The sequence below is a fragment of the Fukomys damarensis genome, unplaced genomic scaffold, assembly GCF_012274545.1.
Source record: "Fukomys damarensis isolate Sample0158 unplaced genomic scaffold, DMR_v1.0_HiC HiC_scaffold_15, whole genome shotgun sequence".
Lineage (NCBI taxonomy): Eukaryota > Metazoa > Chordata > Mammalia > Rodentia > Bathyergidae > Fukomys > Fukomys damarensis.
Window position 1 is genome coordinate 33,163,693 of NW_022900927.1, and position 16,762 is coordinate 33,180,454.

At 40.0% G+C, this 16,762-nt stretch overlaps 2 pseudogenes; one reads left to right on the plus strand and one right to left on the minus strand.

Moving 5' to 3' along the window:
• Positions 1-5,473: 5,473 nt before the first annotated feature.
• On the plus strand, positions 5,474-7,022 carry LOC104876279 (annotated as a pseudogene).
• Positions 7,023-15,982: 8,960 nt separating this feature from the next.
• The window catches only part of LOC104876278, a 13,580-nt pseudogene continuing 12,800 nt past the window's right edge, over positions 15,983-16,762 (minus strand).

Here is a 16,762-nt window from a genome sequence, read left to right on the forward strand (position 1 = left end):
TCTAAAATAATGCCTGAAGAGACTTAATTGACCTTGATAGATAGCAAGAGGTTCATGTTGATTAACACAGGTCTCACCTTTACTTGGTCTAAAACACCCAGCAGAAAAGAATAACCAAAAGAGGTATAAAATAATGCTATAGTAATGAAGCTAGATATAAAAAGGGCAGTTTCCAGCCCTACCAGTAGCTGACCATGGTTATGGATCACTAGGAAAAAACTGGCAAAATCTATAAGAGCTCAGCTAGAGTTTTATATTTCTTAGCAAAATTTGTTCTTCAAATTGTCTCTTATCTTACAGCTAAAACTAGAGAGACTTATGACAAAGTATCAGACTTATAACCTCGATCAGTGAAAGAATATAGTCCAGCAGGTTCAATCACAATTTCAATTTCTAAGTGTGACTTTCTCCCCAACCTGCCCTTTCATTCCAGTGTGCTCATGCTTAGATTATGCATACTCTAATTTCTTAGAAGTTTTGTTTATTCCTGCCTAGAGGCTGCCAAACTCCAAACAGTCATACAAATGGAACCAATGAGAAATGTGCTAGACTTCTTTACCAGGATCCACCAGATCAACCTTGTAAACAGCTCATAACTGCTAAACTATACGACTTCTATGTTGGATTCTTAAGTCCCCTGGACCTTCTCCTTATTCTCTTTGTGGGCTATGTTAATAGCGATCCTGCTCACCTTATAATTTGGCCCATGCATTCTTAACTGTTTCTTTGGCTTTGTCTCCTCCAGTCTTAAAAGCTCTGCAGCTACCTAGATGACAATGCCTGGTGCCTATCGAACACCTTTAGATAGACCCTCTGTAGAGTAACTCTGACTGCTGATCACAACTATGACCCTCTTCAGCTGGATGTAGCCAGAACTGTCTTTGCTCTTTGCCCCCTCACAGCAGCTAAGGGTACTACTTCAGAAGGGGGAATATTGCAGATAGGTAAGTTAATTGGATATCTTGTAGGTAGTTAGACAGGGCCACCGTCAAGGAGCCAGATCTCAAGGAACCAACACAGCAAGAAGCCAACATGAAGGACAATAAAGACACACTCACTATAGCCAGAATTGTAAAAGGAGAGAAATCACTATACCCTTGTGCTTCCCCTGGGATAAAGAACAGTGATTGATATTCTAATTAGGTATCAATCACCTGGGTGGGGGGGCCAAGGTCTTAGCCCAGCCTTTCCAGGAAATATCCCTGACCGCCACCCTTACTGAAAATACTTATAGGCTTGCTACATGACTTGTTTCTCCATTTGACCCCCACTCAATCAATGTTACCTGGGTGACTGACTGTACTTGTAATCTTATTGGTGGTCATGGTTTTCCCCACTTCATGCCCAGCTTGTAATTTTCTGTTGGGTCTTATAGTTCAGTCCCACTTTGTACCCACCTCACCACATGGCTTGGCTGTATAAAACACCTTGGAGAAGTGGGTTGAGTGGGCAATCCACTTTCCAGTCCTCCTTCTGTCTCTCTTAGACAGAAGCTTTCTTTCCCACAATAAATTTGTCCTACCCTTTAAAAAAATAGGATTTTAGTTAAGTGGCTAATGAAAGAGATAATTCTGGAGCACATGGAAGAAGAACCCAGAATTAAGACAAGAGTGGGACCTTGAACTTTAGGAGTCTGCACATGGTCATGGAGGATCCCTGAAGTTTTGGCATTTTTTAATATTTTTTTTCTTTTTATTGAGTTTGTTGGTACAATCTAGGTATACAATACAATCATTGGGATTCTGTACCTTTACATAATAGGTCTTGATTCTCAATTTTTCCCCTTGTCCCTGCCCTCCCTTCACTCCCTCCTCCCCTCCCCATTTACAAACACTTTATTTCCATTTTTTCAGTTTCTCATATTTTGGCATTTTTGAATGAGGAGACAGGGTACAGTAGATGGAGAAATAACTAAAGGGAAGTGCTGAAAGAAAAGATGTGGCAAGACACATTTTGCATAATGCATACATTTATCTTGGATTATAAAGCCCTGGTGATAAAATGTGAAGAAATATAAGCAATTTGCTATTTCTGACCATATAACACTAACAGAATATTCTCCAGATCCTCCTTTATTTAAATAAATTAAATGTATGTGATGTGACCATATATACAAAGGCATATTTGTTAAAGCAAGTATACATGTTTATACACATGACAGAGTATTTTCATTTCCGAAGCCATTACTACTTTTGATAATGCAAACCATTTAAGGAATTCTTTTTAATTGACTTTAGTACCTGACATACATCTTTTGAAAAGCCACAACATCATTATTCTAACAAAATGTCATGCTTTTTGAAAGCAAATTTCATTTGTTCTTAGAACCAGAAGTCATTTGGAGCTAAATTTGTCAGACAGGGAAAATGTTCTATTTCTGGTTTAAAATGAGATGGACTTTGAAGTATCAGTTAGGAGAATGTGCTCTGGTATCATGCTGGGCCTCAATCCCTATTGCACCATTTTATTAGCTTTTGAACATAAGCAAGTCATGAAAGCTTTCTGTGCCTCAGTTCCCTCATCTAGAAGATGCTGGTGATAAATAATAGCTACCTAATAAAGTTGGTATGAAATTAAATAGGACAGTGTGGGGTTAGGGACGCAGCTCAGTGGTAGAGTGACTGCCTAGAACACCCAAGGCCTTTGGTTGGCTCTCCAGTCCTGCCAATAAAAATAAAAATGAAAATAAATGATATAATACATGTAAATTATTACATGGGGCATACTATATGCTAAATAAATAGTAATAATGAAAGCAATAGTAATAGTCACAGCATTCACTGTAGTATGTGGCAAATGAACTTAAAGCAGCAATTAAAAAGATATATAGCCTCGTAAAAGTAGAAACTTTCACTAACTTGCATGTGTATTCTGGCTCATTTCTATATCTTCTTTGTTGCTTATTAACCAGCCCTTGGTTAAACTCAGCTGATGTGTATTTTCCAAAGACATGTATTCTCCTCCAGTCAGTAGAGATATTCAAACAGATAGTTTCCGTGTTGGTAGTTTTAAATTATTGTACTAAGACATTAAAATTAATTAAGATACCCTATTCTCTTGACATGTCAAATTGTGTATCATTTCTTAATTTGCAATAAAGATGCATCAAGCTAGAGCTAGTCATTTTTAAACTGCTAACATTGATCTGGTCACTGACTAAAATTCTGTAAATCTATTCAGTTAATCAAATAATTATTGGACTGGGCTAGGCACCAGAGATATGAGGATGAACAAATTGACCTAACAAATGGACAAAAAGTTCTTAGGCTCTGAAAAATTACTCCTAGCTAAGAGATGTGCTCAGATACATACACGCGCACATCAACACACACACACACACACACACACTCTCTCTCTCAAGATAGTGACACTGGCAACAGCAGTCAACTCTATGAAACATTTTTTTTTTTAGTATTTCAGAACTATTGAGCTATCATGAATATGTGCTATCTTTTCAAAAAGCAGGTAGAAGCTAAAAAGTAAAACTTTTATGTGAACCAAGAAATTGACTAGTTTGTTCTCATCCATGACGCTGATCCATCTACTTTAACTATGTGCAGTTGTTGCACTTACTTCTTCATTTAGGAAGAAAATTAAATCGTTCACTTCAATATAGTACTGATATTGATTCCCAGTCCATTAATTACTCCTAATTTCCCTTGTAAGCTCACAACAGCTGTGCAATCCATCAACCCATGTGCCATGGTGATGGGCTGTTGAAATGCTTTGATAAATGAGCTTGATTGTGGAGGGGCAGCAGGATCCTGCCATCATCTGGCTGGGTAACCATTTCCAAAGCTAGTGAGCTAGCAGGACCTCCCACTCCCGCAGCACAGCCATGCAGCATCCTCACCCATCAGCAGCCTTTCTCCGAGAGGCACTAGCCGGTGACCTCTGTGAACGCTGGAGCTCATTTTCCTCATTGAGGCTCATCGCTGTATGCTTGACTCCTGAAAATAACGTCCTTCAGTTTTAACCTTGCCAAGAAACCCATCAGTCAATTTATCAGCAAACATTTATGAATCATCTCCCATGTTCAAGGTACTGTGATCGATGCTTTTGGCGTTGTCAAGAAATATAAGAAGGGATTTCTAACCTATGAGAGTCTAGTGAGAGAAATAGAACACTTAACAATTCAAAAGGTAGAATCATACAAGGTAGGATATTAAAATGACAAATTCAGAGGTGAAGGGAGACGTGAACTAACATTTATCAAATGCTGTGCACTCTGCTGGTGCTTCTCATGCTCATCACTTAATCACCCTGCCAGCCTCACTTTTAACTCCATTTTATAGACTCAGAGATTGAGAACATGTAAAGGTACAACATCCCAACAATGAATGTAACTGTACTGTATCCCTAAAATGTACCAATAAACTCAATTAAAGCTGAAAAAAATAGAGAAAAACCAAAATTACCATACTATTTTAATAAAAATGCTATGATAAAATGCCCATTGTAAATACTACGTATCATGGTGAACATTAAACAATAAAACTGACTTAATTTAAAAAAATACAGACATTGTAGTGTAGAGCCCAACATTAACATTTTTATATGGCACATAGACATATATGGCATTTTAAAGTATATTTTATATATATGGGATTGATCCAATGAATGCCTTGCTTGTAATAGGAGGCATTCTGAGTCCTGGCCCAGACAGCTGGGAATCAAAGACTGCCTTCTACCCCTGGAATTGCTCAGGGTTAAGTACTGAGATGGGCCAGCATGGAGAAGACACATGCATGGAGTAGCACGTAATGTTGTGTAGGCACAGCAGAGGGGAAAGAGCCCATGAGAGCCCTCCAGACCCCATTTTCTCTTGTTGCTATAAAGCCCGGCAAGCTTTTCCAGCCATCTCTTTTCTCCCCACTCTTGCTATTTCCCAGATACATTTACCTCTTTACCTTTTCTGGGCTCTCATTTACCTTCTCGTTGCTCTCATCATTTCTACTCTTCTCCCTGGAATACTTTTGTCCTCTGATTACCATACGGCATTATTCCTCCCCCTCCAGATCCTGGCTCAAATGTCACCTTTCCAGGGGGGCTGTTTTTCATCATAAGTTGGCTTGTGAAGCCCCAGACCTGCCCTGCTGCCAACATCTGAAAAACCTACATTATACTTGTTTTTTGCTTATCTCCCTCCAAAATGTCAATTCCGTGTGATTTCCTTCACCCCAGCACCTTGAATAGTGCCTGAAGCATACTTGGCATGCAACAAATACATAACTGAGTGAATAATCTGTCTGGTAATGCTTTATTCAAAACATTTGTTTCTCTTTCTCTTTATTTTTGTCTTTATGAAACACCTGCCAAGAGAAAAAGAGAAATTGCATTTATATAAAACTTAAAAGAAGTTAAAGAATTTATATAGTATAATTTCACTTTAAAAAAAAAATCTATGTATTTGGGGAAGTGCAAGTCCTCAGAGTCGTGGACCATCTGGGGTCACAGGTCGTGGAAAACGTGAGCCCTGGGCCACAAGCTCTTGGGGCAGCCCTGTGCACAGGAGGCCAGAAGGGCTGGAAGGTTGAGCCTGGCGTCCCCTGTCCCCGAGGTTCGGGTGAAGAGGAAGAGCGAGGCCCTGGAGCCCAAGCCAGAGGCCCAAGCAAAGAATGGCCACATGGATTCTGAGGACTGGAGGAGCTGCCACTGCCCATACCTAGATATCACTAACAGGAGTGTGCTGGATTTTGACTTTGAGAAACTGTGCTCTATCTCCCACTTGCATACCAATGCATGTACTTATCTGGTGTGTGGCAAGTACTTTCCAGGCCAGGGTTTGAAGTACATTCACAGCATGAAATTTAGCATCATGTTTTCCTCAACATCCACACCCTCAAGTTTTACTGCCTTCCGGACACTGTGAGATCATCGGTTCCTCACTGGAGGATATCACCTATGTGTGGAAGTCCACTTTCGCAATGCAGCAGATTGCAAATTTGGACAAACAAGCCAAACTGTCCCGGGCATATGATGGTACCACTTACCTACCCGGTATTGTGGGACTGAATAACCTAAAGGCCAACAACTATGCCAGTGCTGTCCGTCAGGCTCTGTAAAGTTCCTCCTCTCTGGAACTACTTCCTGGAATAAGATAATTATAAGAACATCAGGCACTATGGGGATATCATGTTCTGGCTTGTGCAGAGCTTTGGGGAGCTGATGAGAAAGCTGTGGAACCCCCAGAATTTTAAGGCACATGTCTCTCCCCATGAGATGCTTCAGGCTGTTGTTCTTTGCAGCAAAAAGATTTTTCATCAAACAAGGGGATGGAGTTGACTTCCTGTCCTGGTTTCTGAATGCCCTACACTCTGCTCTAGGGGGCACAAAGAAGAAAAAGAAGACATTGAGACGGATGTTTTCCAGGTGTCTATGAGGATCTTCACTCAAAAGGTTGCCCATCCTGATCTGCCAGCAGAAGAAAAAGAGTAGTTGCTCCATAATGATGAGTACCAGGAGATGATGGTGGAGTCCACATTTATGTACCTGATGCTGGACCTTCTGACTGCCCAGCTCTACAAGGATGAGAAGAAGCAGCTCATTATCCCCCAGGTGCCACTCTTCAACATACTGGCCAAGTTCACAGCATCACTGAGGAGTTGAAGCACTTCCAGCTCTCCACGCTGCCTCCTTATCTAATCATTTGTATCAAGAGATTCACTAAGAGCAACTTCTTTGTGGAGAAGAATCCAATGATTGTCAACTTCCCTATTACAAATGTGGGTCTGAGTACTTTTCTGAAGAAGTACAAGCAGTCCACAAGAATACCACCTATGACCTCATTGCCAACATTGAACACAACTTCTCAGAGGACTCCTACCAGATCCATGTGCTCCATCATGGGACTGGCAAATGGTACAAATTACAAGACCTCCAGGCAACAGACATCGTGACTCAGATGATCACACTGTCAGGAGCTTGCATTCGGGTTTGGAAAAGGAGGAATAATGATGACGTCAACCAGCAGGAGCCTTGAAGGAGGAAAACAGTGAATAAGAATACTGAAGCTTCCTCTGAACACAGACTGACTGCAGATTCCCCAGACCAGCCCAGTTTTTATGGGTTCTGCCTACACCAGAGCACCAGAGAGGCCCATCTGCCTGGGGTGTTCCTGTGCTATCCCCAGCTGTTTTGGGATCAGGTTATTGTAAATTGATGATCCTTTCTCCTTCCTGTCTATCTCCCTTTTTGCTTTAGCAGGTGGAATGTTTTTACAGATGGATGTAATTTATTTCTAGGTAGAATAGAGTCTCTGAAGGACAGATAATGTCTTACAGATATCAAGCTTTGGGATTCTGGGAATAAGAGTATAAAGACAGTAGCATAAATCATCTATTATAGGTAGATGATTTCCTTGTGTTTCCCTTCATTTCCTTATGTACTCTTGGAATAAACATTCTTCTTTTTTTAATTCCCCCCAAAAAACTATGTATTTAGTTTATGAACACTTCCTATATGCTTGAAAAGCATATACATGGACCATGTACCGTATTCTTATATAAATATTAATAATTGCATTATCAAAGCTCTGGAAAATACATACCTAACTTTTAGAAAGTGGAAATGATGTCTGAAGGAGTAAGAGAAGACCAGCTTTTACTTTACTTAGTTGTTCATAAATTGAATGATTGATAATGGAAATGTATTATTTTATAATTACAAAAAGAAACATTAAATGACATTAATAACAATATCATTTCTTTGTAATTTCTATTGAAATTTTTCTAATTTCATCTTTAACTTCTCACAGATGGTTCCCTTTATATCTGGGGCCTGGGGCCTGGTCTAATTACACTGTCTCAAAAATTCTTTCTTGGCTACTATAGAAAATGTGGCAGAGGTCTATGCTGTCCAGAAAGCAAAAGATAATGGTGCTTTCTTTTTTCCTGTGGTTGGATTTTTTAGAATGTGTTGTTCCAATTGGTGTGGTTATGAAATAATAACCAGATTGCTTCAATCCCCATTGTTGGCTTATCTTGAGTCTCACACATTCTTAAGATTCCTATCACCTAGGTACCTGTGATTTCTACATCTGTAGCCTGGCAGCATGATGCAATTGTCCTTTGAATGCCACAGACCAACAGAAAGACACTGGGCCCTGCTGCAGTTTCCCAACACACAGGGTCTCTGCTGCTGATGGGCAGATGCCCAGGAAGGCTCTGCAGAAGATTCTTAAGGTTTCCACACAGAGCCCTGGCCTCTCTGCTGTGATTGCTCCATCCATTTGGAAAGGTCACAGTATGTGGGACAGTCTGCATGGGTGTCCCTGGATGTGTTTGTCATTGAGTTGGGCAATGTGGGCTGTGTTCACAGCATAACAGAGACTCCACCACCCACCACATCTAGGCTGTTGCGGCTGCACTGAGGAGAGACACTTCTGCCTCTCAGTGACCACACCCTTTCCCAGCCTGGCCCACAGGAAATCAGCAGGGAGGGAGGAGGCTTTGTGGGAACCACACCATCTCCTGCTACTGACAAAGATCTCCACCAAGAAACTCCTTCAGAACCTGCCAGCCCTCCCAACTAAGTAGCCATTTTGGGGAGTGTTTGCACTCATGCCTTCACACTGAAGGGGGTTGGGGTGTAGGATTTACTTTGCTTACCACCAGACTATACTCAAGCAGTCTTATGCTGAAACATGTGCAACCTCAATTAATCAAGTAATAAAAATAGAAAGAAAGTAAATAGCATTAAACACACACAGATTTTTAAAATGGTAATTAATCACCACATACTTGGTTTCAGTTAACTGCTAATAGAAGGTACAACCTTGGTACAGCTTCCCTGAAAGGCAATTTGACATGTGTCTAAACCCTTAAAGGTCTGCCTATGTACAGTAAGTCCACTTCAGGAATTTAATCTAGGGAATCACCAGGTGCATATAACAAGGATGTTCCTTCGCAGGTTATAGCCATAGGGATAGTATGCTTCAGTGACATTCAAAAATATTTTGGAAGGTTTTTAAGGGCATGAAAATTGCTCATGATAAATGAAAAACCCTATCCTTATGCAAAAACGCACATATTCTCATATAAAAATGTGTGTGATATATGTATGTGACTGCAAGTGTCCAAACTACCCTCTTCCCTCAGCCTCCGACCCCTGTCCCTCTCTGGCAGTCCCCTGGCTGCTCCAGTGGTCCCCCAAACTGCATCCTGCTCTTCTTCACAACCAATACCTTTTGGAGGCCCTGGCCCTCTTCACTTACATTTAACTCCCTAGGCCAGGCCCATCCCCTTTATATCTTCTCTATGCTGATGATCTTGAGATTAAAATCCCCTTCCCCATCCTCTTCCCCACTATATATCTAACTGCCTGCCAGCAATCTTCACTTAGGTATGAAGTTTTTACTCAGTTTTCTCATAAAGCTTGAACTCTTTGATTTCCATTACCATCCTTACCTTCTATATCCACAGATACATACTGCTCCTCTCTCATTGCTCCCCATCTCAGTTCATGGGTCATCATTTCACCAGAAATGGGGCTGGAAACAAGGATGTCATCCTCTTGATACCTTTCTTCTCATACCTTGCAACCAATCCATTAGCAAATCCTTTTGTGTCTATGTTCAAAATATATGCCAAATCCCTCACCTTGACCATCTCCACTGCCTGCCTCTCTGCCCAGGCCACCAGCATCTCTCCCCTAGATTTCCCAATTGGTATCCCTGAATCCACACCGCCTCTCTACAAACCATTCTCCACCCTGCAACTAATTATCATTTTTTAAAATGCGATCAAAAGGAATGAAACCTATGATCAAAATGTATCCAGAAATGATGAGGATTATGGACTGTTCTTATTTTCTTCTGTCTGTTTCTGTGTTATTTGTCAAATTTCTAACAGTAAAGACATTTCTCTATTACCAGTAAAAAATCAAAATGTTTTTAAAAAATAAAATTGTGGGTTTCAGCCTGGAATGTGACAGGTTTATCTCCCATGAGTCAGCTCTGGAAAACCAGTACCTAACAAGCTACAGAGCAATAGCGAGTCCCCAACCTCCTGTGCAGCAGCACATAGCAATGAAAGAAGCCCCTAAACTGAGGCTGTGAATGCACAGCGCGTGGGCTGCCATTCTGCCTCCTGCGCACAGATCAGACATCCTTAAGTGATTGTCCATTGTCAGCTCAGCTGCATGCGGCCTTGGAATCCTTCTCAGCCCAGAGACAGCCACTGTCATTCAGTTCGGGTTAACTCTTAAGAGGTCATGTATTTATTATCTATAATAAGCATCTATCTGAAGAATGTCAAGTTAAATTATTAAATAATATTAAATAATCCCTCTTAATTAAATATAATGCTCTATACATTTGCAAAGCACTTTTATATCTATATCTAAAGACTCATGTGTCTTCACAAAACCCCATGGGTAGTAGGGCAGATATTTTTATCCCCCTTGTAAAGGAACTGAGATGAAAGTCACAGAGCAGAGCTCTGGTCGCCTCATCGCCACACTCCAGCATGCTTTTCTGTGTTTCCTATAAGGCTTCTGAGAGAGGTCAGAACCGCACACCACAGCAGAGGCAGAGGCGACTGGAGTTAGCTCTAAGCTTGGATGGAGAAGAGCTGCAGGTAATGAGTAATTCGTTACTATTAACAACTTTGAAAATAAATAGTGGAGAAATAGATGAAGTTCACAAATTTCATAAGGAAAGCCATCCTGCTCTTGAGGGGCAGGCCCTCTGGAGGCCAAACATATTTGTTGGTTACCATGGCAACTGCAAACCACCATCCGTCCCTTTGACCTATTCTGAAGTAGCTTTGTATTCAGGATTTCTAAGCTTGCAAAACACAGATTGCTCAACTGGCTTTAGCACCTTTTTGCACTTTGCTCTTGCCTTCTCTGTGGTCGTGCACAGGTTCAGTGCCCAAGAAAAATAAAGCGTCCAAATGACTACCTTGAAGCAGAGCTCAAATTCCCACTGCTGCTCCATCTGGCTGAAGTCAACAGCCTGCTGCATAGGCCACTGAGCAGTTCTGACTGCCATCGTGACCCCTGTCCCTGGAAAACCAATGCCTGGAAGTTTTATGGCAGGAAATAAGTAGCTCAGGATTTACTTCTGCCGCTTGCTTCGCAAACACAAGGACCCAAATTCGACCCCGGGCACCAAAATAATAATAATAATAACAATAATAATAATAATAATAAGCAAAGAAAATCTGTATTCCCCGAGGAATAGGTGTGGCTCTCTAAAACAGAAGACTCCACAGAAAATTACTCTTTGTAACATGCAGGACCACATGGCAGCCTCAGCAGAGAATCTCATCCCCTCTGCAGTCTGCTCTTCCTCTCCCTTCTCCCTCACCATCATTAATAGGTCTCTTTCCCATTCTCCAAAGGCGTTCCTCACCACTCCATCACACACCCAAGGGCTAAGCCTTTATATTCTGCTCACGCCGTTAGGCCTTTTCACTCCAATTTTGGGAGAAAATGCTGTGGGGAACCACACTTTGACCAGGGGATTTCTTCTGATTTTGCAATAAGACTGGCCTCGATTCAGACTTGTTCTCCACATTTTAGGTCCAGGGGTGAAGTGGGGTAAGGGATATATAGAGCAGCTGGATTGTGCTATCAGCCCTGCCTGCTATAACCTAATCTAAGACCTTAAGACCACCAGGCTTTAGAGCTCTGCTTCACTTTTCTATAATACCCTTACCCTTTCCACCGCCGGACTTCCCTGCTGCCACTAAATGAGATCCTAAGACCTTCCGTGTGTTGGGTGGGAGTGATTATGCAATACCATATGTTATTGCTGAAAGAATAATGTGCTCAAGTTGAACACCAGGATCCGAACACAGTACTGACCCTTCTAGTTGGTAATTATGTGTACAGTCTCTGACTGTTTTCCTCTTCAGGATAATTGCTACAAAGTGCTATGTGCACACATGTTATTAACATAGCACTGTCAGGGAATACCACTGATGCCAATTATAGATGCTGGAGAAATCAAGTGTGATGAAAAAAACAAAGTGTGGCTGGCTGAATAAAAGAAATAATACATCAGAAAATTGCTTGCAAGGTACACCTAATTGTCAACCTCATAACAATTAGGTATTCTATTAAGTATGTGCCAAATTAAGTCTGTTGTTCTCACAATCAAAATAAAACAAAAAAGAGTACCCATCGCCCTTTCCCCCAGGAAGAGGAGAAATGGCATTTGTACTGTACTTCATGTTTGAGACTCCTGAACTGGCCATCTTCCCATTTGGATTTTCTATTTTATTTTGAGCTACTCACATTTGAGCCCTATAGATTCAATAATTTACCTGTTTGATCGGGGACCAGGCCTGAGTGAAGCTCTGAGATGAAGAGTGACCTGGCTAAACCGGAGGGAAGGTGACATTTGTCACCTCCAAATGGCAGGTATTCACTCGGGGGGGGGGCAACTGGGGGATGGGCAAGGAGGGAGCTCTGTGCACCCGAAATGATCGGTAACAGGAAGAGGCACTTATGGAATGAAAGAAAGCTGTGGGGTTGCTCATGAAAAAGCACCAAAACCGCAAAGGTCAGAGGCCATGGAGAAGGGACCCCCTCAAAGAAAGCCACAGTGAAATGGCTGGGGTCAGCAGACCTTTCCATCAGCTCAGGTCTCTGAAGATTCCCCTTGTGAGAGCCCCCGCTACCCTTACAGGCTGAATCTTTTTGGGGAGATTAAAAATAGCTTTATTGAATATATCAAAAACACAGAAATAAGAAAAGCCCTATCTAGTATAAACATGAAAATAGCTAAATAACATAATTTAATATGAACTAAGAATTTAAACATGTGACTATAATAAAATGCATGCTATTTATATAGAACCAAGTTATCGCAACAATTATTGGATCAGATCAATCTTCAAGAAGTCCTTAGCAGTAAAACAAGCACAAAATCTCTATTTGTATTGGTCAATAGGAAAAGAAAAAATCATTTTATTTACTTTAAACAAATATAATCTATTGTGACATTTAAAGCAGGGAAGCAAAAGTGCCAGTTCTAAGATTCCAGACAGTCACTTCATGTGGAGGTTTGCAAATCATTCTACCAAAAGACATTGAGCCCATGCTTTCATTTAGATACAAACTAGTTGATTCAATGAAGTTACTGCTTAAGAAAGCTACTAAATATATTCTGCAAAAAGAAACTTTTATTAAAAATTATCAAAGGTAAATACAATATCAATAAGGTAAGAAAGGCAAAAGCATATATATTTTTTTCCAGACAAGCTCTGTAATTATAATAAAAGTTAAGAAATTCAGTTTATAAAACCAGATAGGGTAGCAGAAGGGATTTTAAAACTATAAAACCCAAACCATATCCAAACAAAACAAATCTAAGATAATATTCTTTGAAGAAAGTATTTTGTTTATTCTCTCAATATCATGTAAACACTCCCAAGAGATCCGTGGCTGATGTAACTATCTCTTTGGAGTAGTGTTATCTTTAATCAATAATCTAAAAAATCTGTAGCTACTGATCAGTTAAAACATTTGGCTTTTGTTTCAAAGATCAGCATTCATTCTTATACTGTAATTCAGGTATCTTTAAGAGGCAGCATTACATCCAATATTAGGAGTTTAAAATGTAAAATAAAGTTGTAAGAATATATACCTAGTTATAGAATTTCTTGTTCCTTTATCTAATCCTGCCATGCTCAAAATTTTGTCTACAGATGTCCCTTTACACTTTTAAAATTTACTGGGGATCTGGATGCCAAGAGCTTTTGTTTATGAGAGTTGTATCTATTAAAATCTATCATATTAGAAAATAAACCAGGGCCAGGGATTTAACTCAGTGGTTCTGCCACCTGCCTTGCAAGCACGAGGGCCCAAGTTCAACTCCTGGTACAAAAAAAAAAAAAATTAGGTATTAATTTACTTAAAAATTTAAAAATTCTTTATATGCCAACATAAATAAAATTTTAATGATATTTAGTTACATTTTCTAAAACAGAAAAAAATATGTAGGGAGACAACATTGTTTTACATTTTCAAATCTTTGTTGAGAGAATTATAGTGAAAACACAAATAATGTCCTAGTAGTATGATGAAAATATTTCAGCCTCACAGATCCTCTGGAAGGTTTTCAAGAATTTCAGGGGTCCATTGGCCATACTTTGAAAACTGCTGGTCGAAAGTAAAACCTGTTGCTACCAACAAAAGTCTATGCAAAAAGAGTCTTAATTTTCATTTTAAAACAAAACAAAACTTCACATATACATAAATCACTGCTGGATCAAACAGTCCCACTTTCAGATTTAATTAGAAACCAAAGATCACCATGTATGCATGGCATAATTCAAAATAACAGTCATTCCTGAGATCATTATTAAAATAGGGTCATTTTTTTAATCTATGAGAGCTATGACACTATTGTCTCAACTCATTTACTTTAGTTTGTTTTTCAACATTTTTCACTCTGTTTCTGCTGGTTGGCAATCATCCTTAAATTGGAACAGTTTTGGTCTACATCAGTGAATTGGCGGGATTACATTAACAGTCTGTCTACTCACACAGGTTAGCAATGTTGACCATTTATGGAGCAGCCTGCTTGTTTTTCACTATGTGAAAACTCGGCTCAAGTTTGGAGACACAAGGAGAAAATTCCCTCCGAAGCACAATAATAACCCAAGGATCTTACACTTCAATTGCTCTTAATATTTTACAAATTGCTTGCACAGAAAGCATTTCCTTTGACCCCTTTTTTCTTTCTGAGTCAATATATATTGGCAGTTCATTCATGGCCAGTTCCCTCTGCTCCAAAGGAAAAGCCAAAACACTGTAGTTTTAAGAAGTCTGATGAAAATTCAAAATGAAATAGCAACAGTAATGAGATCTATGTGTGACTACAACTTAGTGTCCATCTGCCATAACACATTCTTTGCAATATTTTTGCACCAATTGAAGAGCAATAAAAAAAATCACCGCTCATAATGTAATAGAAAATTGTCTCCTAATAATCTTCAGGCAAAGACTTCAAGAAAACAATCTCAAAGTTTTATTTTAACTAAAATCTTGCGTGACTAAAGATTCTGTGGCGGTAGGAGACAGCGTAAACAGGAGACTAAAAGGCAAAGAAATGGGAAGAGGAAAATAATTATTACTCCCCCCAGAAGCATCGGAATAATCCATATCTACTGTCGTTATTAAACACATGTCCACTTAGAATTTATTCTATTGCCCGAAATCTTCCCCACTGAGATGTTAATATAAATAGCATTAGACATTCAAAGATGCTAAGCCAAGCAAAGTGTTTCATTTGGGGAAGAATAAAAGCCCTAGTATAAAGTGAGGCACCGAGCACACTGGACCAGTGATTTCCTTGCTATATACTATAATAAGTTATTCGTCATTGTGTATACATGCTTGCCTTCTGAGATTTTCCTAAAATCAAAAGTGACTCCACACATTTTTCCCTTTTTAAGGTAGATGGAGAAACCAGAGGTTAATAAAAGCCTATAAGAAATAGAAAACATGGACAGGGGATTTAGTTCAGTGGTTCTGCTGCCTGCTTTGCAAACGTAAGGACCCGAGTTCGATCCCTGCTACAAATTAAAAAGAGAGCGCGAGAGCATTAGAAAACATGCTAGGTCTATACATTTGGCAAAATTCTATAACATGTTACTTGCTATCAGGTAAATTGCCATGCCTCTTTTTTCCCCAATTTTTGTAATGCTGTTTGAAGGTAATTTAGATAGAAGTTAATAGATTGAGAATAGTTGTAATAGTTAGGATAGTTATACATACACTGACTTAATCAACAAATGAATACACTCACTGGTGTGTTTCCCCTTTTCGCATAGTTCCTCTAGCAAAAATGAGCACGTATGATTTTGTAACAGGAAACAAAACTAAAGAAAAATCATACCAGTAAGGGTGAAGTGGTATGCTATAAGAATGTAATAAAATAAGTCAATGTACACTGATGTAGTGGTAAAGTGCTAGAAAGTTCTATCATTAGTATTTTTTAAATGATTAGAGCAAAAAGTTTGTAGCTTCACTTGATGGTGGTGACCACAGGCACCACAGCAGTGGCACCGGCTGAGCTGGAGTTGATTATGTCATCACATTCTGGGGGTGGATCTAAATGAGGTTCTGTTTCACTCCTCCACAGGTTCACCTGGCCAGGGGCTTCCTCACAGGTCGGTGGTGGATCACAGTTGGACAGGTTAGTGGAGACAGAATCTGAGCGTCCAACCACATATTCCAGAAAGCCTGGAGACAATCCACTGCTATCAAACACTTCATCTTGTGGTGGAGGAAGAGTGATAATATTAAGGTGCTGAGGGAAAGGAATGTGGCCTTTAGTCACTGTCTACAAGTTTTGTTTCTTTGGAAGCATCTCCAGATTAGGAAAATGATAAGGAGGATAATGAAGAGGTCAAAAATTAATGGAAAGGTAAGGTAAAACTGAGACCAGTCGCTTCCTCTGTTGCTCTCCTTGGTGTGTTTTCGTGTAGGTGTTCCAAAACGCCTTAGTTTTTCACTATTTTCAAAAGCTTCTCTGGCTTCTTCAAATGTGCAGACTTCTTCTTTGCACTCACGTTCATTATTGCCGTCTGATTTCTTCAAAAAGCGTATTAGCTCTTCGGTAGCGTTTTAATATAGAATTGGCCTTTTCTTCTGTAAGAAAAACCCTCCCCACGTTTTCTCGAGACCTCGGGCAGGTCCTAGATGATGATCCTCACCTGTCTGCACTCCTGCTATTCCTCACTCTGAGAGCTGCACGCCCACTCCTGCTGAGCTTAAGGAGCCTGGAGCCGCCTGGAAGGAAGGA